Here is a 25400-nt window from a genome sequence, read left to right as displayed (position 1 = left end):
AATTCAAAAAATATTTTTTTAGAAATATTTAACTTTCACACATTAACAAGTCCAATACAGCTAATGAAAGATACACATCTTGTGAATCCAGCCAACATGTCCGATTTTTTAAATGTTTTACAGGGAAAACACAATATATATTTATGTTAGCTCACCAACAAATAGAAAAAAAGCACAGACATTTTTCACAGCACAGGTAGCATGCACAAAATCAACCAAACTAACCTATAACAAACCAAAGAAACCAAGAAACAACTTAATCAGAGGACAGTCTTATAACATGTTATACAATAAATCTATGTTTTGTTCAAAAAATGTGCATATTTCAGGTATAAATCATAGTTTACATTGCGGCTACAATCAGAAATTGCACCGAAAGCAGCCAGAATAATTACAGACACCAAAGTGACATACCGAAATACTCATCATAAAACATTTCTGAAAAAGACATGGTGTATAGCAAATGAAAGACAAAGATCTTGTGAATACAGCCAATATTTCCGATTTTTTAAGTGTTTTGCAGCGAAAACACAATATAGCATTATATTAGCTTACTACAATAGCCTACCACACTACCGCATTCATTCATCAAGGCACGTTAGCGATAGCAATAGGCACGTTAGCGTTAGCGAATAAACCAGCAAAATATATTACATTTCACTAACCTTCATAAACCTTCCTCAGATGACAGTCCTATAACATCAGGTTATACATACACTTATGTTTTGTTCGAAAATGTGCATATTTAGAGCTGAAATCCGTGGTTATACAACGTAGCATAACGTAGCATAACGTGCTAACGTAGCATCTTTTTCCCAGAATGTGCGGATATTTCTATTAGACTCTCACCTATTCTGACCAAATAGCTATTCATAAATATTACAAAAAAAATACATGTTGTATAGGAAACGATAGATCCATTAGTTCTTAATGCAATCGCAGTGTTAGAATTCTAAAAATATCTTCATTATGACATAAGACTTAGTTATGGTAAGGGAATAACCAAAACCTGAGCGCAAAGCTACTAGTACACAGTTCGACAGATATATATGAAATAGCATCACAAAATGGTTCCTACTTTTGCTGATCTTCTATCAGAATGTTGTATAAGGGGTCCTTTGTCCAGAACCGTCGTTGTTTTGCATTCAGAACGTCCTCTTTCCCTCTTGAATTAGCAAGCACACTGGTCATGCAGCGCTAAGCTCTCCAACGTCAACAAAGTCAAACAACGTAACACGCCGAACGTCCCGAATAAAGTTCAATAATCTAATGAAACTATATTGAAAAAACATACTTTAGGATGATATTGTAACATGTATCAAATAAAATCAAAGCCGGAGATCATATTGGCCCATAACGACAGGTTTCCAGTAGGCAATAACAGGTCCAACACGCGCCTTGCAGAAAACAGAAAATGGTGGACACGTTGTTCCAAGAGGGCTCATTCAACGTCAGACAGAGATAATCAACTCCTTTTTCCTCTCACTTCCTCTTGACATCCAGGGGAAGGTGTATGACGTGCACGTATAGTCATACGTATCATGCCCATTTATAGGCAGCCACTTGAACACAGCATCGATTTCAGACTTTCCACTTCCTGGTCACAAAGTGTGCTGCCAAATGAGTTGTGTTTTACCCACAGACAAAATTCAAACGGTTTTAGAAACTAGAGAGTGTTTTCTATCCAATAGTAATAATAATATGCATATTGTACGAGCAAGAATTGAGTACGAGGCCGTTTAAATTGGGAACAATTTTCCCCCAAAGTGAAAACAGCACCCCCTATCCTCAACAGGTTTTAAAACACATATACGTTATACACAATTACTATATTACTACAATTCCTTAGCACTGGCACTCCATCCATCAAATCTACTCAAAGTATTAGTATCACGCTCCCCTCTTCATTTTTTTGGTGTATTCTGTCTTTATGTATTGGAGAGTGCAGATTAACCTGTTCTCTGAATCTCCATATGCACTCTGTGTGATCGTCCCACCCTGTGAGGAGGAGTCAATGCAAACCTCTGACATCTTCCATCACTACTTGTCTCACTGGAGAGTGAAGGAGAGGGACTGAAGCCCTGACTAGACTGAAGAGCAGGGACACACCATACCTTCTGACTGTTCATGACGAAATATTCTATTGATTTACTACTGATGAGTTTAGGGTTGACAGGTGAACACTTTAAGACTGGTTTTATGTAAACATGTTGTTATTTGAGGTTTTGAGTCCAGGTATTATCTCTATGTTGCTTTATCTTCCACAGGTTTTCATGGTCAGACACTGACTCAGTCTGAATCTGTAGTTATAAAACCTGGAGAATCACACAAACTGACCTGCACATATGCTGGATTTGGTGGCAACAATTGGAATTCTTGGATCAGAAAGGCTCCTGGGAAAGGACTGGAGTGGGTTGCAGCTATTACTAGCAGTGATGATGGCAGCACTTACTTCTCCCAGTCAGTGCACCATCTCCAGAGACAACAGCAAGCAGCAGGTGTATCTCCAGATGAACAATCTGAACACTGAAGACTCTGCTGTTTCTTATTGTGCTCAAGAGACACAGTGACACAGGAGGCAGCAGCACTGTACTAAAACTGGTCGACACTGATCTTAGTATGAAAGTCTCTAGCGGGACACAGATTAGTCTTAATTAGGCTTAATCTGTGTCTGGGAATCTGGCCCTTGGATTATATGTTCCACTCATGGCATCAGCAACACACATTGGTTAATATTTACCGTGTTATACACAGGTTATAATCCAAATATAAATATTTAATGGGCAGAGTATAGATCCTTGAGAGACACCAACATTTAGATTACTATATTCTGTAACATTTCAAAAAACATTGACGACAATAATAATTGTGTTGATAGTAATAACATAATGGAAACCAAGAGAGAGTACAAAGTTCACTCAAATTTCAGTCAGTAATACAGGTTGATGCAGTTTATAACAATCATACACAATCTGTTTTTTTCTTCATGTTCCTCATATACCAACCCCCTTCACCTCTATGCAAAGAAGCTATTTTCTGTATATGAGGAGGAGTATCTAGAAGTCCTTCACTCAGTTGGAGTAGAGAAGAGCATCTTCCACCAGTTCAGGTCAACACAAACCATGTTCCCTGCATCTCTGCTGCTACTGGCAGCTGCATCGTGTGAGTCGCTCTCCATTTGAGGGGATAGAAATACACGAATAAATAATTAAGGAATATTTTTTCAAAAGCCTAACAAATTACTAATGCTGAGTTACTTTGGATCTTCATCAATTGTACAATTTTTCACAGGTGTGCACTGTAGTGTTGAGCTCACCCAGCAAGGGCCAATGGCCATAGAACCTCCTGTAAGGTCTCTGAGTACTCTTTGACTAATGATAACTACACAACTGCTTGGATCCGACAGCCTGCAGGGAACACACCGGAATAGTTGACTCATATTTGGGGTGGTGTAACGATTAGATTCAAAGATTCACTGAAAAACAAGTTCAGCATTTCCAAAGACCCTGCTAGCAACATAGTAACTTTAACAGGTCAAAGTCTGCAGACTGAAGACACAGCTGTGTATTACTGTGCACGGCTCCACAGTGATACAAACCAAGGCCAGACCTGTACTAAAACCCTTAGCCCCTTATGAACATAACATGTATGTTAGCTCACAGACATACTTATTCTAATATCACAGTATTAGGGCAGAATATCATTGATATTCAATCATTATAGCATTCTCCTCTTTTATATTTGCTTGTTTCCATTGTTTATTTCTGACTGCAGGATGACTAAACATCCCTAACCAGGCCACTAGCCACTAGAGGGCGAGCTAGGTTAATTGGATGGTTGTTATGGCATGAAGTACAGCATATTTGCATGCTTGTTAGCACAACATGTGGTGTTTTTGGGGTAGTTAGCATCACTATGAATCCAGTATGTCCAGAATTCACATTCTAATGGAGAACTTTGTCAAAATACCCTATACTACCCTATACTAAGACAATTTAAGTAATTGTGATAAACATTTAATCACATTATGAAGAAAGTTGAATACTTAACAGTCATCTAGACATACAACAGAGTGCCTCTTGAGCAGTGAAGTAATCCATGGACTGTATAAACTCTATTTGATCTTCCTACTCAGTGAGGAGGAGTCAATGCAAAACTCTGAGCTCTTCCATCACTACTTATCTCACTGCAGAGTGGATGAAAGGCACACTGACTAGACTGAGGAACAGAGACACATCATACTAAGAGTTCATCATGACATTTACTACTGTGTATCTACTGATGATAGTAGGCCTGACAGGTGGAAACTTTAAGATTGTTAGAAGAAAACATTCAGATTGTTATTATTTTAGGTTTTCAGTCCAGCTATTAACTCTGTTACTTTCTTTCAACAGGTGTTCAGAGTCAGACATTGACTGAGTCTGGACCAGTGGTTAAAAAGTCGGAAGAACCACAAAAACTGACCTGTACAGCCTCTGGTTTAGATATAAATGGCTACTGGATGGCTTGGATCAGACAGGCTCCTGGGAAAGGACTGGAGTGGATTGCAGCTATTACTGGCAGTGATGGTGGCAGCACTTACTACTCCCCGTCTGTTCAGGGTCGGTTCACCATCTCCAGAGACAACAGCAAACAGCAGGTTTTAAGAACATTTTGAAGATTGTTCCACAAATAAGGTGCAAGAAACTAAAAGCTGATTTACCTAACTCAGTAGAGACCAAAGGAATTTCCAGAGAAACCATGTTCCCTGACTCTCAGCTGCTGCTGTTGGCAGCGGTCTCCTGTCTCTCAGGATTTGGCTGTTTAACAGACTTATAACATGTTTAAAGGAATATAGTATGTAATAAATGCTTACGTTGCTTTAAAATAGCGCTACCTTTGAGATTGTTCTACATGATATTATGATGTTTCTTAACAGGTGTACAATGTGGTCTTAAGCTCACCGAGCCAAGTTCAATTGTTATAAACTCTGGAGAGTCTTTGGTAATCACCTGTAAGGTCTCTGGGTATTCTCTGACTGGTAGCACCAACCTCTATGGAGTATCATGGGTCCAACCTGAAGTCATTATACCAGAGTGGGTTGGGAACATCTACTGTATCACGATGCAGGCACAGCTTACAAAGATTCTCTGAAACACAAGTTCAGCTTGACCAGAGACACTTTGAGAGGCACAGTGGCCTTAATATGACAGTCTGCAGACTGATGACACAGCTGTCTATTACTGTTCTCGATACCACAGCGATACAAACAAGCACCAAACCTGTACCAAATAGCCATGAGTAGGAAACACGTTTAATCATATTGTATTTTCCCTACCAGAAATACTGGTGTACCATTATTATATGTCTACATAGTAAATCAAGTGTGAAAACACACAAAAGTCATTCTCAAATCATTCCTCTGTACATTTCACTCTACATGGTGTGTTGTATCGTATTTGCTCTATAAGAGGCGCCAATTCTTATGGAAATTCAAGTTCATACTAGCTATCTATAGTTAAATATTGTTATTTGACTGAAAATATCATCAGCAAACAGAATAAAACTGAAAGTAATAATACAATGAAAATGATAATATGAGTGTTTTGTTTTTAAAGTAATGGACCAAGTATTTATCCTTGGAGGACACATGTCATTACATTCTGATACTGATTCTGTGTATAACATGTCAGAATGATACAAGTTGTTATTTTCCTCCTTTATTAACTCTTTCACTCTATGCAAAGCAACTCTCCTCTCTTGTGTATAAAGAGGAATATCTCTCTCTCTTTCACTCAGTTAACAAGTGCAGTTACCTTCAGTTCAGCTTCAACACAAACCATGTTCGCTGTGTCTCTGCTGTTGGTGCTGGCAGCTGTATCCTGTGAGTTTTGGCGGACTGATACGTCAACATTGGTGTAATAGGGAGTAATAGAGTTTTGGAAATGTAATTAACAAAATGTTTGGTTTTGTTGGTTTTGTTTTACAGGTGTGTTCTGTCAGACTGAACTAACACAGCCAGGCTCTATGATCCTGCAGCCTGGACAGCCTCTGACCCTCTCGTGTAAAGTCTCTGGGTATTCTTTAACCAGCACCAGCTACTGTACAGATTGGGTACGACAGCCTGCAGGAAAAGCACTGGAGTGGGTTGGAGAAATGTGTGGCAGTGGTAACATATATTACAGTGATAAGCTGAAAAACAAGTTCAGTATCTCCAGAGACACTTCCAGCAGCACAATGACTTTAACAGGACAGAGTCTGCAGACTGAAGACACAGCTGTGTATTATTGTGCTCGACAACCACAGTGATACAAACCAACACAGGACCTGTTGTCACGTTCTGACCATAGTTCTTGTGTGTTTTGCTTGTTTTAGTGTTGGTCAGGATGTGAGCTGGGTGGGCATTCTATGTTGTGTGTCTTGTTTGTCCATTTCTATGTTTGGCCTAATATGGTTCTCAATCAGAGGCAGATGTTTTGTGTTGTCTCTGATTGGGAATCATATATACAGTGGGGAGAACAAGTATTTGATACACTGCCGATTTTGCAGGTTTTCCTACTTACAAAGCATGTAGAGGTCTGTAATTTTTATCATAGGTACACTTCAACTGTGAGAGACGGAATCTAAAACAAAAATCCCGAAAATCACATTGTATGATTTTTAAGTAATTAATTAGCATTTTATTGCATGACATAAGTATTTGATACATCAGAAAAGCAGAACTTAATATTTGGTACAGAATCCTTTGTTTGCAATTACAGAGATCATACGTTTCCTGTAGTTCTTGACCAGGTTTGCACACACTGCAGCAGGGATTTTGGCCCACTCCTCCATACAGACCTTCTCCAGATCCTTCAGGTTTCGGGGCTGTCGCTGGGCAATACGGACTTTCAGCTCCCTCCAAAGATTTTCTATTGGGTTCAGGTCTGGAGACTGGCTAGGCCACTCCAGGACCTTGAGATACTTCTTACGGAGCCACTCCTTAGTTGCCCTGGCTGTGTGTTTCGGGTCGTTGTCATGCTGGAAGACCCAGCCACGACCCATCATCAATGCTCTTACTGAGGGAAGGAGGTTGTTGGCTAAGATCTCGCAATACATGGCCCCATCCATCCTCCCCTCAATACGGTGCAGTCGTCCTGTCCCCTTTGCAGAAAAGCATCCCCAAAGAATGATGTTTCCACCTCCATGCTTCACGGTTGGGATGGTGTTCTTGGGGTTGTACTCATCCTTCTTCTTCCTCCAAACACGGCGAGTGGAGTTTAGACCAAAAAGCTCTATTTTTGAATCATCAGACCACATGACCTTCTCCCATTCCTCCTCTGGATCATCCAGATGGTCATTGGCAAACTTCAGACGGGCCTGGACATGCGCCTGCTTGAGCAGGGGGACCTTGTGTGCGCTGCAGGATTTTAATCCATGACGGCGTAGTGTGTTACTAATGGTTTTCTTTGAGACTGTGGTCCCAGCTCTCTTCAGGTCATTGACCAGGTCCTGCCGTGTAGTTCTGGGCTGATCCCTCACCTTCCTCATGATCATTGATGCCCCACGAGGTGAGATCTTGCATGGAGCCCCAGACCGAGGGTGATTGACCATCATCTTGAACTTCTTCTATTTTCTAATAATTGCGCCAACAGTTGTTGCCTTCTCACCAAGCTGCTTGCCTATTGTCCTGTAGCCCATCCCAGCCTTGTGCAGGTCTACAATTTTATCCTTGATGTCCTTACACAGCTCTCTGGTCTTGGCCATTGTGGAGAGGTTGGAGTCTGTTTGATTGAGTGTGTGGACAGGTGTCTTTTATACAGGTAACGAGTTCAAACAGGTGCAGTTAATACAGGTAATGAGTGGAGAACAGGAGGGCTTCTTAAAGAAAAACTAACAGGTCTGTGAGAGCCGGAATTCTTACTGGTTGGTAGGTGATCAAATACTTATGTCATGCAATAAAATGCAAATGAATTACTTAAAAATCATACAATGTGATTATCTGGATTTTTGTTTTAGATTCCGTCTCTCACAGTTGAAGTGTACCTATGATAAAAATTACAGACCTCTACATGCTTTGTAAGTAGGAAAACCTGCAAAATCGGCAGTGTATCAAATACTTGTTCTCCCCACTGTAGGTGGCTTGTTTTGTGTTGGGGATTGTGGGTGGTTGTTTCCTGTCTCTGTGTTTTCTCTGCACCAGCTAGGACTGTATCGGTTTGCCACATTTTGTTATTTTGTATTTGTTAAGTGTTCACGTTTATCGTCTGTATTAAACATGTTGAACACGAGCTACGCTGCGTCTTGGTCCGATCCCTGCTATACCTCCTCTTCAGACGAAGAGGAGGAAGGCTGCTGTTACACCTGTACAAAAACTCCATGACATTCATATGAGTATAAACACTACAACACAAAATTGCATATCACTTAACCTGTCTCGCCCCCCCGTTCCGCTAGCGGAACTCCTCCCACATTCCACTGAAAAGCCAGAGCGCGAAATTCAAAAAATATTTTTTTAGAAATATTTAACTTTCACACATTAACAAGTCCAATACAGCTAATGAAAGATACACATCTTGTGAATCCAGCCAACATGTCCGATTTTTTAAATGTTTTACAGGGAAAACACAATATATATTTATGTTAGCTCACCAACAAATAGAAAAAAAGCACAGACATTTTTCACAGCACAGGTAGCATGCACAAAATCAACCAAACTAACCTATAACAAACCAAAGAAACCAAGAAACAACTTAATCAGAGGACAGTCTTATAACATGTTATACAATAAATCTATGTTTTGTTCAAAAAATGTGCATATTTCAGGTATAAATCATAGTTTACATTGCGGCTACAATCAGAAATTGCACCGAAAGCAGCCAGAATAATTACAGACACCAAAGTGACATACCGAAATACTCATCATAAAACATTTCTGAAAAAGACATGGTGTATAGCAAATGAAAGACAAAGATCTTGTGAATACAGCCAATATTTCCGATTTTTTAAGTGTTTTACAGCGAAAACACAATATAGCATTATATTAGCTTACTACAATAGCCTACCACACTACCGCATTCATTCATCAAGGCACGTTAGCGATAGCAATAGGCACGTTAGCGTTAGCGAATAAACCAGCAAAATATATTACATTTCACTAACCTTCATAAACCTTCCTCAGATGACAGTCCTATAACATCAGGTTATACATACACTTATGTTTTGTTCGAAAATGTGCATATTTAGAGCTGAAATCCGTGGTTATACAACGTAGCATAACGTAGCATAACGTGCTAACGTAGCATCTTTTTCCCAGAATGTGCGGATATTTCTATTAGACTCTCACCTATTCTGACCAAATAGCTATTCATAAATATTACAAAAAAAATACATGTTGTATAGGAAACGATAGATCCATTAGTTCTTAATGCAATCGCAGTGTTAGAATTCTAAAAATATCTTCATTATGACATAAGACTTAGTTATGGTAAGGGAATAACCAAAACCTGAGCGCAAAGCTACTAGTACACAGTTCGACAGATATATATGAAATAGCATCACAAAATGGTTCCTACTTTTGCTGATCTTCTATCAGAATGTTGTATAAGGGGTCCTTTGTCCAGAACCGTCGTTGTTTTGCATTCAGAACGTCCTCTTTCCCTCTTGAATTAGCAAGCACACTGGTCATGCAGCGCTAAGCTCTCCAACGTCAACAAAGTCAAACAACGTAACACGCCGAACGTCCCGAATAAAGTTCAATAATCTAATGAAACTATATTGAAAAAACATACTTTAGGATGATATTGTAACATGTATCAAATAAAATCAAAGCCGGAGATCATATTGGCCCATAACGACAGGTTTCCAGTAGGCAATAACAGGTCCAACACGCGCCTTGCAGAAAACAGAAAATGGTGGACACGTTGTTCCAAGAGGGCTCATTCAACGTCAGACAGAGATAATCAACTCCTTTTTCCTCTCACTTCCTCTTGACATCCAGGGGAAGGTGTATGACGTGCACGTATAGTCATACGTATCATGCCCATTTATAGGCAGCCACTTGAACACAGCATCGATTTCAGACTTTCCACTTCCTGGTCACAAAGTGTGCTGCCAAATGAGTTGTGTTTTACCCACAGACAAAATTCAAACGGTTTTAGAAACTAGAGAGTGTTTTCTATCCAATAGTAATAATAATATGCATATTGTACGAGCAAGAATTGAGTACGAGGCCGTTTAAATTGGGAACAATTTTCCCCCAAAGTGAAAACAGCACCCCCTATCCTCAACAGGTTTTAAAACACATATACGTTATACACAATTACTATATTACTACAATTCCTTAGCACTGGCACTCCATCCATCAAATCTACTCAAAGTATTAGTATCACGCTCCCCTCTTCATTTTTTTGGTGTATTCTGTCTTTATGTATTGGAGAGTGCAGATTAACCTGTTCTCTGAATCTCCATATGCACTCTGTGTGATCGTCCCACCCTGTGAGGAGGAGTCAATGCAAACCTCTGACATCTTCCATCACTACTTGTCTCACTGGAGAGTGAAGGAGAGGGACTGAAGCCCTGACTAGACTGAAGAGCAGGGACACACCATACCTTCTGACTGTTCATGACGAAATATTCTATTGATTTACTACTGATGAGTTTAGGGTTGACAGGTGAACACTTTAAGACTGGTTTTATGTAAACATGTTGTTATTTGAGGTTTTGAGTCCAGGTATTATCTCTATGTTGCTTTATCTTCCACAGGTTTTCATGGTCAGACACTGACTCAGTCTGAATCTGTAGTTATAAAACCTGGAGAATCACACAAACTGACCTGCACATATGCTGGATTTGGTGGCAACAATTGGAATTCTTGGATCAGAAAGGCTCCTGGGAAAGGACTGGAGTGGGTTGCAGCTATTACTAGCAGTGATGATGGCAGCACTTACTTCTCCCAGTCAGTGCACCATCTCCAGAGACAACAGCAAGCAGCAGGTGTATCTCCAGATGAACAATCTGAACACTGAAGACTCTGCTGTTTCTTATTGTGCTCAAGAGACACAGTGACACAGGAGGCAGCAGCACTGTACTAAAACTGGTCGACACTGATCTTAGTATGAAAGTCTCTAGCGGGACACAGATTAGTCTTAATTAGGCTTAATCTGTGTCTGGGAATCTGGCCCTTGGATTATATGTTCCACTCATGGCATCAGCAACACACATTGGTTAATATTTACCGTGTTATACACAGGTTATAATCCAAATATAAATATTTAATGGGCAGAGTATAGATCCTTGAGAGACACCAACATTTAGATTACTATATTCTGTAACATTTCAAAAAACATTGACGACAATAATAATTGTGTTGATAGTAATAACATAATGGAAACCAAGAGAGAGTACAAAGTTCACTCAAATTTCAGTCAGTAATACAGGTTGATGCAGTTTATAACAATCATACACAATCTGTTTTTTTCTTCATGTTCCTCATATACCAACCCCCTTCACCTCTATGCAAAGAAGCTATTTTCTGTATATGAGGAGGAGTATCTAGAAGTCCTTCACTCAGTTGGAGTAGAGAAGAGCATCTTCCACCAGTTCAGGTCAACACAAACCATGTTCCCTGCATCTCTGCTGCTACTGGCAGCTGCATCGTGTGAGTCGCTCTCCATTTGAGGGGATAGAAATACACGAATAAATAATTAAGGAATATTTTTTCAAAAGCCTAACAAATTACTAATGCTGAGTTACTTTGGATCTTCATCAATTGTACAATTTTTCACAGGTGTGCACTGTAGTGCTGAGCTCACCAAGCAAGGGCCAATGGCCATAGAACCTCCTGTAAGGTCTCTGAGTACTCTTTGACTAATGATAACTACACAACTGCTTGGATCCGACAGCCTGCAGGGAACACACCGGAATAGTTGACTCATATTTGGGGTGGTGTAACGATTAGATTCAAAGATTCACTGAAAAACAAGTTCAGCATTTCCAAAGACCCTGCTAGCAACATAGTAACTTTAACAGGTCAAAGTCTGCAGACTGAAGACACAGCTGTGTATTACTGTGCACGGCTCCACAGTGATACAAACCAAGGCCAGACCTGTACTAAAACCCTTAGCCCCTTATGAACATAACATGTATGTTAGCTCACAGACATACTTATTCTAATATCACAGTATTAGGGCAGAATATCATTGATATTCAATCATTATAGCATTCTCCTCTTTTATATTTGCTTGTTTCCATTGTTTATTTCTGACTGCAGGATGACTAAACATCCCTAACCAGGCCACTAGCCACTAGAGGGCGAGCTAGGTTAATTGGATGGTTGTTATGGCATGAAGTACAGCATATTTGCATGCTTGTTAGCACAACATGTGGTGTTTTTGGGGTAGTTAGCATCACTATGAATCCAGTATGTCCAGAATTCACATTCTAATGGAGAACTTTGTCAAAATACCCTATACTACCCTATACTAAGACAATTTAAGTAATTGTGATAAACATTTAATCACATTATGAAGAAAGTTGAATACTTAACAGTCATCTAGACATACAACAGAGTGCCTCTTGAGCAGTGAAGTAATCCATGGACTGTATAAACTCTATTTGATCTTCCTACTCAGTGAGGAGGAGTCAATGCAAAACTCTGAGCTCTTCCATCACTACTTATCTCACTGCAGAGTGGATGAAAGGCACACTGACTAGACTGAGGAACAGAGACACATCATACTAAGAGTTCATCATGACATTTACTACTGTGTATCTACTGATGATAGTAGGCCTGACAGGTGGAAACTTTAAGATTGTTAGAAGAAAACATTCAGATTGTTATTATTTTAGGTTTTCAGTCCAGCTATTAACTCTGTTACTTTCTTTCAACAGGTGTTCAGAGTCAGACATTGACTGAGTCTGGACCAGTGGTTAAAAAGTCGGAAGAACCACAAAAACTGACCTGTACAGCCTCTGGTTTAGATATAAATGGCTACTGGATGGCTTGGATCAGACAGGCTCCTGGGAAAGGACTGGAGTGGATTGCAGCTATTACTGGCAGTGATGGTGGCAGCACTTACTACTCCCCGTCTGTTCAGGGTCGGTTCACCATCTCCAGAGACAACAGCAAACAGCAGGTGTATCTCCAGACGAACAGCCTGAACACTGAAGACTCTGCTGTTTATTATTGTGCCAGAGACACAGTGACACAGGAGGCTGCAGCGCTGTACACAAACTGATCAAACATTTCTCTCAAATCAAATCAAATCTTATTGGTCACATACATTTGATTAGCAGATGTTATTGCAGGTGTAGCGAAATGCTTGTGCTTCTAGCTCCGACAGTGCAGTAATATCTAACAAGTAAAATCTAACAAATTACACAACATATACCCAACACACACAAATCTAAGTAGAAATGAATTAAGACTATATACATATGGAAGAGCTATGTCAGAGCGGAACAGACTTAGATACAGTAGAAGAGTATAGAAAAACAGTATATACATATGAGAAGAATAATGCAAGATATGTAAATGTAGCAGCGTGATGTTGTTCCCCTAGAATTTGCACAAAGTTGCACACAAGGACCAGTTCAAATAGGCCAGGTCAATAGGGGATGTTAATATTTTGATAATAATAATAATAATTCTGTGTGTTTTTTAAATTTAATTACAGCTGCATAGCTAATGTTCTTTTTTATGTACAAACACTTTTTCATATTTATATTGTACATTTATTGTAAAAGTTTAGTATATTTTGGTTTGGTCCATCGCGGGTTATCTGTATTTCCGTACCCCCTTATTGTTCTCTCTTGCCTGACCTTCAGCTAGCGAAGTATGTTGTCCTTGGCTCTGCAATTTTTCAATATAAAACCGGGGTAATGTTACACAATGTGCTGTTGTGCAGCCATAATGTTTTGTTACAATGTGGACAATATAAAGATTTATGTTAACAAGTTTTACAGAGCTCGCTAACTAGGGTACCTATTGTAACTTGTGGGTACTTGGGACAGTGTTTGAGTGAGTTTCCATGTGCTCGCGCAGGTGCCTGAGAGCTGTGTCTGTGCCAAGGGCTAATATATTTTGCGTTGTCTCTTCATGCGCAGGGCAACTAAAAATCCAACAGCAGACCTCCAGTTGTGGCAGTGTCCTCATTACATTACACAACGCAGAACGAACCACGCTACATAAGCATTATTAAGTGAATGAGATACCGTAGAATAGTATTGAAAACAGTATATACACATGAGATGAGTAATGCCAGATGTAAACATTAAGTGACTAAGATACCGTAGAATGGCATAGAATACAGTATATACATGCCAGATATGTAAACCTTATTAAAGTGACGAGTGTTCCATTCTTAAAGTGGCCGGTGATTTCTAGTCTATGCCTATAGGCAGCAGCCTCTAATGTGCTAGTGATGGCTGTTTAACAGTCTGATGGCCTTGAGATAGAACTGTTTTTCAGTCTCTCGGTCCCAGCTTTGATGCACCTGTACTGACCTCGCCTTCTGGATGATAGCAAAAGACACAACTTTTTTTCTCCACCATTTTTTTCCTGCATCAGTAGCTATCACTAATTCGACTAAATAAAGATGTATATAGCCACTAACCAAGAAACAACTTCATAAGATGACAGTCTGATAACATATTTATGGTATAGGATATGTTTTTTTAGAAAAATGTGCATTTTTCAGGTATAAATCACAGTTGTACATTGCAGCTGCAATCTGAAATAGCGTTGGAAGCAGCCGGAATAATTACAGAGACCGACGTCAATTACCAATATACTCATCCTAAAACATTTCTGAAAAATACACAGCCTACAGCAATCGAAAGACACAGATCTTGTGAATCCAGACAATATTTCAGATTTTCTAAGTGTTTTACAGCGAAAACACAATATATCGTTATATTAGCATACCACATGAGCTAACATCACACCAGCATTAAATCAAGGCAAAAGGGGCGATAACGTTATCGCCACCAAAATATATAAATTTTTTCACTAACCTTCTCAGAATTCTTCAGATGACAGTCCTGTAACATCATATTACACAATGCATATAGAGTTTGTTCGAAAATGTGCATATTTAGCAGCACAAATCGTGGTTATGCAATGTAATCTGTCAAAACATGGCATGCATTCGGGCCGGCGCCATCTTGGAAAGGCACCTATGTTTACCATTATTTATCGATTAGATTGACAAAAAAAATACAGGTTGGACAGCTAATGAAAGATGCATTGGTTATTAAAATGTTTTTAATTTAACCTTTATTTTATCAGGGAGTCATACTGAGACCAAGGTGTCTTTTGCAGATGAGCCCTGAATTACATAAATTACATAAAATACACAATTCAAAATATACATACAGAATGAAAGCATAAAGAAAAACAAATGTATTCATCATTAAAAAGGTCCTCAATCAGCTTTCTGAATTGCCCTGGAGGAAACAGAACATCAAATTTAAGAACATTTTGAAGATTGTTCCACAAATAAGGTGCAAGAAACTAAAAGCTGATTTACCTAACTCAGTAGAGACCAAAGGAATTTCCAGAGTTAGCCATCCCTGAGACCAGTTGTGGTAACTCCTATGTCTAAAGTTTAGTAATGATGTTAGGTACAGTGGGATTTTTTGTAAAAGGGCGTTACAAATGAAAACATAGCAAAGTATCAACCTTAGTATGATAAAGGGAATACTTCTGAAACAACCACTGAATCAATCCCAATTAAAATTGTAATACATTTTTAATAGTGAGGGTATTGAATTATACCTACAGTATATCTGTTCTTATTCTACAGTAGACCTATGCTATGTCTATTGACTTACACTACAGTACATCTAAACTCAACATAAAAAGAAACGTCCTCTCACTGCCAACTGCGTTTCTTTTCAGCAAACTTAACATGTGTAAATATTTGTATGAACATAACAAGATTCAACAACTGAGACATAAACTGAACAAGTTCCACAGACATGGGACTAACAGAAATGGAATAATGTGTCCCTGAACAAAGGGGGGGTCAAAATCAAAAGTAACAGTCAGTATCTGGTGTGGCCACCAGCTGTGAGATGTTACCCCGCTCTTCCACCAAGGCACCTGCAAGTTCTGGGACATTTCTGGGGGGAATGGCCCTAGCCCTCACCCTCCGATCCAACAGGTCCCAGACGTGCTCAATGGGATTGAGATCCGTGCTCTTCGCTGGCCATGGCAGAACACTGACATTCCTGTCTTGCAGGAAATCACGCACAGAACGAGCAGTATGGCTGGTGGAATTGTCATGCTGGAGGGTCATGTCAGGATGAGCCTGCAGGAAGGGTACCACATGAGGGAGGAGGATGTCTTCCCTGTAACGCACAGCATTGAGATTGCCTGCAATGACAACAAGCTCAGTCCGATGATGCTGTGACACACCACCCCAGACCATGACGGATCCTCCACCTCCAAATTGGTCCCCCTCCAGAGTATAGGCATCGGTGTAACGCTCATTCCTTCGACGATAAACGCGAATCCGACCATCACCTCTGGTGAGACAAAACTGTGACTCGTCAGTGAAGAGCACTTTTTGCCAGTCCTGTCTGGTCCAGCGACGATGAGTTTGTGCCCATAGGGTGACGTTGTTGCCGGTGATGTCTGGTGTGGACCTGCCTTACAACAGGCCTACAAACCCTCAGTCCAGCTAATTGCAGACAGTCTGAGCACTGATGGAGGGATTGTGTGTTCTTGGTGTAACTCGGGCAGTTGTTGTTGCCATCCTGTACCTGTCCCGCAGGTGTGATGTTCGGATGTACCGATCCTGGGCAGGTGTTGTTACACATGGTCTGCCACTGTGAGGACGACCAGCTGTCCGTCCTGTCTCTCTGTAGCTCTGTCTTAGACATTAGACATAGTAAGAACATTGCAATTTATTGCCCTGGTCACATCTGCAGTCCTCATGCCTCCTTGCAGCATGTCTAAGGCACGTTCACGCAGATGAGCAGGGACCCTGGGCATCTTTCTTTGGTGTTTTTCAAAGTCAGCAGGAAGGCCTCTTCAGTGTCCTAAGTTTTCATTACTGTGACTTTAATTGCCTACCGTCTGTAAGCTGTTAGTGTCTTAACGACCGTTCCACAGGTGCATGTTCATTAGTTGTTTATGGTTCATTGAACAAGCATGGGAAACAGTGTTTAAACCCTTTACAATGAAGATCTGTGAAGTTATTTGGATTTTTACGAATTATCTTTGAAAGACAGGGTCCTGAAAAAGGGAAGTTTATTTTTTTATTATATATGAACTCTGAGTGATCAGGATTTTACATCATGATGTCATGGGGGAGGGGTTGATGACACTGAGGTCATAAAACAACCTGTTTTATAGTGTAGTATAGCTGATACCAAATTACATACTGCGCCATGTTTGCATATGATTACCTACATTGTCTCAAAACTCTGAGTGTTTCTTAAATCTGCATTTTGTATTGTCAATGTATGTATTGTGGAGTGACACTTTAATAATTGTTTCTAACTTCTAACTTTCTACTCTTGCTTATAGGACAATGCTCATGTTAATAGTAGTTCAGTTGATGGTTTACTGGTTGATTTGGTTCTCAGGAAATGTGTGCAGTTTGTAGTCTGCTGTACTGATGCTCTACTGCCCTCTGTTGACTGTGCTGTACTGATGCTCTACTGCCCTCTGTTGACTCTGCTGTACTGATGCTCTACTGCCCTCTGTTGACTGTGCGGTACTGATGCTCTACTGCCCTCTGTTGACTGTGCCGTACTGATGCTCTTCTGCCCTCTGTTGACTGTGCTGTACTGATGCTCTACTGCCCTCTGTTGACTGTTTTGCCAGTTAGATTCTCTGAAGGGCTTTTGTACAGATCCTTCACTCACTCACACCACTGTGTCTCTTGTGCACAGTAATACACAGCAGAGTCCTCTGTTCTCAGAACAGACAGCTTCAGATAAACCATGCTGTTAGAATTATCTCTGGTGACTTCTATCCGTCCTTCAACACTTTTTGCATATGCAGTTCCACTAGCATCAGGACAGCGATCACTCACCTCAGATTAGACAAAGATTTTTTCTTCAACAAGCAGGATGCACAGGATGTACTTCGAACACCCGACAAGGCCAACATCCCCGTCATTGGCAAGAGAAAGAGAAGCAGGTACAGAGGACACAGAGCAGGGTGCCTAGTAAGGATCCGCAGACGGCGAGTGGGAAAGCTGCCGTTACCGTCAGTATTACTTGCCAACGTACAATCATTGGACAATAAATTAGATGAGGTACGATCATGAATATCCTACCAACGGGACATCAAAAACTGTAACATCTTATGATTCACAGAATCATGGCTGAATGATGACATGGATATTCAGCTTGCGGGATATAAGCTGCACCGGCTAGGTAGAAAAGCACACTCCGGTAAGATGAAGTGGGGTGGTCTGTGCATATTTGTAAACAACAGCTGATGCACAAAATCTAAGGAAGTCTCAAGATTTTTCTCGCCTGAAGTAGAGTATCTTATGATAAGCTGTAAACCACACTATTTTCCAAGAGAGTTATCATCTATATTTTTCATGGCTGTTTATTTACCCCCACAGATGGATGCAGGCACTAAGAACGCACTCAGTCAGCTGTAAAAGGAAATAAGCAAACAGGAAAGCACTCACCCAGAGGCGGCGCTCCTAGTGGCCAAGGACTTTAATGCTGGGAAACTTAAATCAGTTTTACCTAGTTTCTATCAACATGTTAAATGGGCAACCAGAGGGAAAAAAATTATAGATCACCTGTACTCCACACACAGAGACGTGTACAAAGCTCTCCCTCGCCCTCCATTACCAAATTAGTCAATTACCAAATTAGTGATAGCTACTGATGGAGTAAAAAACTGGTGGAGTAAAAAACGTGGTGTCTTTTGCTAACGTGGTTAGCTAATAGATTTACATATTGTGTCTTCCCTGTAAAACATTTTAAAAATCAGAAATGATGGCTGGATTCACAAGATCTGTATCTTTCATCTGGTGTCTTGGACTTGTGATTTAATGATATTTAGATGCTTGTATTTACTTGTGACGCTATGCTAGGCTATGCTAGTCAGCTTTTTTACTGTGGGGGGTGCTCCCGGATCCGGGATGAGTACCAAGTAAAAGTTAAAACTGTCCTTGCAACTCTTTATCAGAGTTAGTGTTGCAAATGGGAAATGTTTTCTCCACCAATCTACCTGATAAAAAAATATATACCATAATAGGAAAACAAACAAATAAGACATCAGTAAATAATGGTGTCGGTGATTCATTGTAAATAATAATTTGTTCTTAATAAATGTTAAATAGAAATTTAAAAAATCTTATCATAAAAGAACATCTCAAGATGGCCTAAAGCCTCCTATGATTGGTCCTCCCAGTGAGGAGGAGCTCATGCAAAACTCACTTGTCCTCCATCTTCATTAATGTCTCTGTTGAAGGTTGTATCTGCTGAGGACTGTCTCAAATACCTTTAGAGAACTACACAGATCACCATGTTTCCTACCACAGGACTACTCTTACTGACAGTCTATCTAACAGGTGAGGATATGCAACCTAATTATACATTTATGAAGGAAATACATTGACACATTAGCTTTAAGCTTCAACAATATCTGTACTCTCTATTTCCACAGGTGTTCATGGTCAGACACTGACTGAGTCTGGACCAGTGGTTAAAAAGCCTGGAGAATCCCACAAACTGACCTGTACAGCCTCTGGGTTCATTTTCAGAAGCTAGGAGATGAGCTGGATCAGACAGGCTCCTGGGAAAGGACTGGAGTGGATTGTTTTTATTAGCAGGTCTACAGTAGTAGTCCAATCTCTTACGCCCAGTCAGTCCAGGGTAGATTCACCATCTCCAGAGATGACTCCAGCAGTAAACTGTACTTACAGATGAACAGCCTGAAGAGTGAGGACACAGGAGTGTATTACTGTACTAGAGAGTCACAGTGGTTAAACTAATGGAAGAATCCGTACAAAAACCATCTGGAATAGAAAGGATGTACTTGTACAAGCACCTGCACACACATCTGGTCATGATAGATGTTCACATACAGTATCATCACACACTGACACAGAGATAACATACCTGTTAGATATGTTGTTATAGTGTTGTTGACACACCAAGAGATATCCCATTATATGAATTTTACTGATGGTACAATATTTCAGTTGATTGATGGAGGAACTGCAATGTTTTGAAGTATAGTGTAATGTTTCAGATGATAAGAATCATTCTTCTAGACGTTTTATTTTAGAATAAAAACATGAATGTAGCTGCTGCGTAATATTTTTTTTTACAATTTGTCATTCATCCTTATCTACTTTTCTTGCCGATGTATGTCGAATTGTTTTATGAACACGTGGATGAACTAAATTATTTAGTTTCACGTGGTTATTTCCCGACTTAAATAGTGTCTGTCTGTCCTTAGAGGCCCTCTGAGTACTGGAGAGAAGAGAAGAGCAGCTCCCACTAGTTCAGCATCAACACAAGCCATCAACACAAGCCATGTTCCCTGCATCTCTACTGCTGGAAGCTGCTGCTGCTGCTGGCAGCATTTCTCATTTCTGATGAAAACCTGTCAATGCTGTGTATTGATGTGTGTTTCTCATTACAGGTGTCTACTGTTGTATTGAACTCATCCATTCTGGTCCAGTGGTTATAAAAGGCTTTCAGCATCTCCTGCAAATTCTCTGGGTTTTCTATATATTCTTACTGTCCTCACTGGATACAACAAGCTGAAGGTAAAGGTTTGGAGTATGTTGGTTTTTCATGCATTAGCAGTACTTCCACTGTATACTGACTAATGATCAGTTCTAGTTATAACAGTTCCAGCAGTACAGTGTTTCTATAAGGGAACAACTTCCAGACTTAAGACACAGCTGTTAATTACTGTGTCAGACACAGTGATACAAACCATGACCAGAGCTGTACAAAAACCCTTCCTTTGTATAATAGGACTCCTTAAATGAAATAGAACAGAGATGCTTCACCACATCTGATTTGTAAACGAATACAAGCCCATCACTGGTGGTGCTGGAAATGTATATCTGAGTTGTTTACCAATTATACTCCTGATATGACTTGATGGTATTCTAATTGATGTCTATCAAACATTCAATAAACTCATTCATGATCCATTACAGTTTTTATCATTCTTATGATAAAGGTGACCAATACTGAACAAGAAGGCCTAATCTCTGTACTATCAAAAAGATACAAGGTATTATGATATAAATACAAATACATGCAACAATTTAAAGACTGGGGACAATTGACACTAATGGGTTATGATACAAAAAATATTGGCAGTGTAATGCTCATTGTATCACAGTCCTGCCTAACATTATCCTCCAGTAGAAGTCTGGCCTTTTACATCGACAACACACAAGAGTATTTATAGCTTGCACTGTTACTAAATATTTTTTTACCTACTGATATTCCCATGAATTATATATAGTTGAAGTCGAAAGTTTACATACACTTAGGTTGGAGTCATTAAAACTCGTTTTTCAACAACTGCACACATTTCTTGTTAACAAACTATAGTTTTGGCAAGTTAGTTAGGACATCTACTTTGTGCATGACACAAGTCATTTTTCCAACAATTGTTTACAGACAAATTATTTCACTTATAATTCACTGTATCACAATTCCAGTGGGTCAGAAGTTTACATACACTAAGTTGACTGTGCCTTTAAACAGCTTGGAAAATTCCAGAAAATGATGTCATGGCTTTAGAAGCTTCTGATAGGGTAATTGACATCATTTGAGTCAATTGGAGGTGTACTAGTGGATGTATTTCAAGGCCTACCTTCAAACTCAGTGCCTCTTTGCTTGACATCATGGGAAAATCAAAAGAAATCAGCCAAGACCTCAGAATTTTTTTTTAGACCTCCACAAGTCTGGTTCATCCTTGGGAGCAATTTCCAAATGCCTGAAGGTACCACGTTCATCTGTACAAACAATAGTACGCAAGTATAAACACCATGGGACCACGCAGCCGTCATACCGCTCAGGAAGGAGACACGATCTGTCTCTTAGAGATGAACGTACTTTGGTGCGAAAAGTGCAAATTAATCCCAGAACAACAGCAAAGGACCTTATGAAGATGCTGGAGGAAACAGGTACAAAAGTATCTATATCCACAGTAAAACAAGTCCGATATCGACATAACCTGAAAGGCCGCTCAGCAAGGAAGAAGCCACTGCTCCAAAACCACGATACAAAAGCCAGACTACGGTTTGCAACTGCACACGGGGACAAAGATCGTACTTTTTGGAGAAATGTCCTCTGGTCTGATGAAACAAAAATAGAACTGTTTGGCCATAATGACCATTGTTATGTTTGGAGGAAAAAGGAGGAGGCTTGCAAGCCGAAGAAAACCATCCCAACCGTGAAGCATGTTGTGGGGGTGCTTTGCTGCAGGAGGGACTGGTGCATCACAAATCGATGGCATCATGAGGTAGGAAAATTATGTGGATATATTGAAGCAACATCTCAAGACATCAGTCAGGAAGTTAAAGCTTGGTCGCAAATGGGTCTTCCAAATGGACAATGACCCCAAGAATACTTCCAAAGTTGTGGCAAAAAGGCAACAAAGGACAACAAAGTCAAGGTATTGGAGTGGCCATCACAAAGCACCTGACCTCAATCCTATAGAAAATTTGTGGGCAGAACTGAAGCCTGTGCAAGCAAGGAGGCCTACAAACCGGACTCAGTTACACCAGCTCTGTCAGGAGGAATGGGACAAAATTCACCCAACTTAAAGTGGGAAGCTTATGGAAGGATACCCAAAACGTTTGACCGAAGTTAAACAATTTAAAGGCAATGCTACCAAATACTAATTGAGTGTATGTAAACTTCTGACCCACTGGGAATGTGATGTAAGAAAAAAAAAGCTGAAATAAATCATTCTCTCTACTATTATTCTGACATTTCACATTCTTAAAATAAAGTGGTGATCCTAACTGACCTAAGACAGGGAAGTTTTACTAGGATTAAATGTCAGGAATTGTGAAAAACTGAGTTTAAATGTATTTGGCTAAGGTGTCTGTAAGCTTCCGACTTCAACTGTATATCCTCCGCTTATGCAAATGTAACTTACTATAGCTCCTCTGTTCCTTTTTCTCCCTCTACCTCCTCCTATATAAAAACCTCTCTGTATCTGAGAGTCCTTTTACGTCCCTCTGAGTCCTGGAAAGTAGAGAAGAGCAGCTCACACCAGTTGAGCGTCAACACAAACCATGTTCCCTACATCTCTGCTGCTGCTGCTGGCAGCTGCCTCCTGTGATTTCCTGACTGTAGTCTGATCAGTATAACCTGTGTTGCTGTGATTCTGATGTGACCTGTCATTCCTCTCCCTCCTCAGGTGTCCACTGTCAGGTCGTACTCACACAGGCTGAACAGTCAGTCCCCTGAACAGTCAGGACCCCAGCAGGATCCCTCAAACTCACATGTGCCTGTAGTGGAATCACTCTAAGCAGCTCTTATATGCACTGGATTCGCCAAGCACCTGGAAAAGGACTTGAATGGATAATGTAATACCATTCTTACGGTGGCAAGAGCAATGCCCAGGTAGTACAGGATCGATTCACAGCATCAAAGGACAGCACTAATTTCTATCTGCACATGAGCCAGTTGAAGTCAGATGACTCTGCAGTGTATTTCTGTGCTAGGGATTCACTATGGTTAAACTAATGAGAATAGCTGTACACAAACTATTGGTAGAGAAAGGAAGGACGTGCACAAACACACAGACACCCGTATGGTATGACCAGTAGACCATGACAAGGGGATACATGAGGAACAATTCTAATGATGTATCAAATAACAACACAATGATACACCTGTTAAATACATGGTGCTAGTGTTGTTGATTCACCAACAGGGGGCACTCTCTCTCCATATGAATACAATGAAGACCAGTAAAATAAAGACCAGAGCCCCACCTGTTTTGAGCACTCATTTTTAGCAAATAATAATAATAATAAGAAAACAAACATATACAGTTAAAGTCGGAAGTTTACATACATTCAATTAGTATTTAGTAGCATTGTCTTTAAATTGTTTAACTTTGGGTCAAACGTTTCAAGTAGCCTTCCACAAGCTTCAATCTTTCCTCAGTTAGCGCTAGGACAAATGTAGCCTACATTTTTCCGGTTTGGATGAATTTGTTATGCTATAATTACTTCTGTGAATATCCGAAATTGCATCCCAAAATAAACTGCTCACATTCAGGACATAACCTTGTAAGGACTGTGTTTGTGTAAATAGTTTCTGAAAAAAGTGTGGCTAGCTCAAATGCTGATTGTTGCGTCATTCGAAACTGTCCGTTCTAAATAAGCGTTCTCAATAAGCGTTCTAATCACACCGGTTTGATCATATGCTACAGGGATCACCGTTGAATGATCACACCCGTGTGATGGTATGTGTGAAAGGGTTAAAGAAAAATCTTTGTCCAGTTCTAGGTGAGTAATCGCTGTTCTGATGTCTAGAAGCTCTTTTCGGTCATAAGACACAGTAGCAGCAACATTATGTAGAAAATGAGTTACAAACAATGTGAAAAAACAAACAAAATAGCACAGTTGGTTAGGAGCCCATAAAACGGCAGCCATCCCCTCCGCTGCCATTATATGGATACCATTTCCTTACCCGTGGTGTTGGAAGAGGCTGTATTTGGAGGAGGACGCGTCAACACCCTGAAAATATGTTTGGGATGTGCTCACTCATAACACTTTTTGAGTGATAATTAGTGTTTCTTCTTCAAGCTTAATAAGGTAAACAAATGCTTATATTATTCTCATAAATGTAGCCCATACATTCATTATTTGAAACAATTAGATATTTCATTGCTTTAAACTGGATCATCTTGATCATGTTGTTCCTTCTCTCTTTCTGGAAGCAATCAGTTACAAGGCAATAAGACAGATTGAGGCCTTCTATCATACTGAGGACAGATAAATATATGTGCACCAGTTCAAGGCTTCTTGCATGCATGGCTTTGAGACGTACGTTAACATTTTATTTAGCTTTTCTTCCACCCAAGCCTTAAACACCTGAGTAATCAAGAAGGGTAGACCACTGTCTCTTAATGACGATGTCCTAAGTCTAGATTGAAGATCATAATTAGTATTGGCAAGCATTTCACTGTAAAGTCTACACCAGTTGTGTTCGGCGCATGAGATGAGTACATTTTGATTTAGTCTTGTGGCTTGAGCTGGAGAAAATTTGTGTATACTGTGGCTCTAGGAAGAGTTGGCCACACATTTAAAGGTATATTTAATAGGCCTCAGTCCCAGTTTATGCTAGCTACATCGTTTGTTTATATAGTGTTTATACAAGGCAGAAACATTGTTTCCTTGCTAAAAAATATATAGAATGCCAGTTTTTCCCAAAAATACCTGTTTTTCCAAATCCAAACCACC

At 40.0% G+C, this 25400-nt stretch overlaps 1 protein-coding gene and 2 long non-coding RNA genes across 3 annotated transcripts in view; all 3 read left to right on the top strand.

Moving 5' to 3' along the window:
• The window catches only part of ighd (immunoglobulin heavy constant delta), a 252691-nt gene that overhangs the window by 148920 nt on the left and 78371 nt on the right, over window positions 1–25400 (top strand). The gene's annotated exons all lie outside the window — the stretch shown is intronic.
• LOC139574060 (uncharacterized) lies at window positions 12560–13154 on the top strand. The gene is made up of 2 exons (XR_011674704.1): window positions 12560–12755; window positions 12850–13154. It is a non-coding gene; the product is annotated as an uncharacterized lncRNA (long non-coding RNA).
• Window positions 19207–20907, top strand: LOC139574065 (uncharacterized). The gene is made up of 3 exons (XR_011674711.1): window positions 19207–19511; window positions 19607–19881; window positions 20405–20907. It is a non-coding gene; the product is annotated as an uncharacterized lncRNA (long non-coding RNA).

This window comes from Salvelinus alpinus, chromosome 1 (genome assembly GCF_045679555.1).
Source record: "Salvelinus alpinus chromosome 1, SLU_Salpinus.1, whole genome shotgun sequence".
NCBI classification, from domain to species: domain Eukaryota; kingdom Metazoa; phylum Chordata; class Actinopteri; order Salmoniformes; family Salmonidae; genus Salvelinus; species Salvelinus alpinus.
Note: the sequence above shows the minus strand (reverse complement) of the source record. Positions and strands in the feature narration are given on the sequence as shown.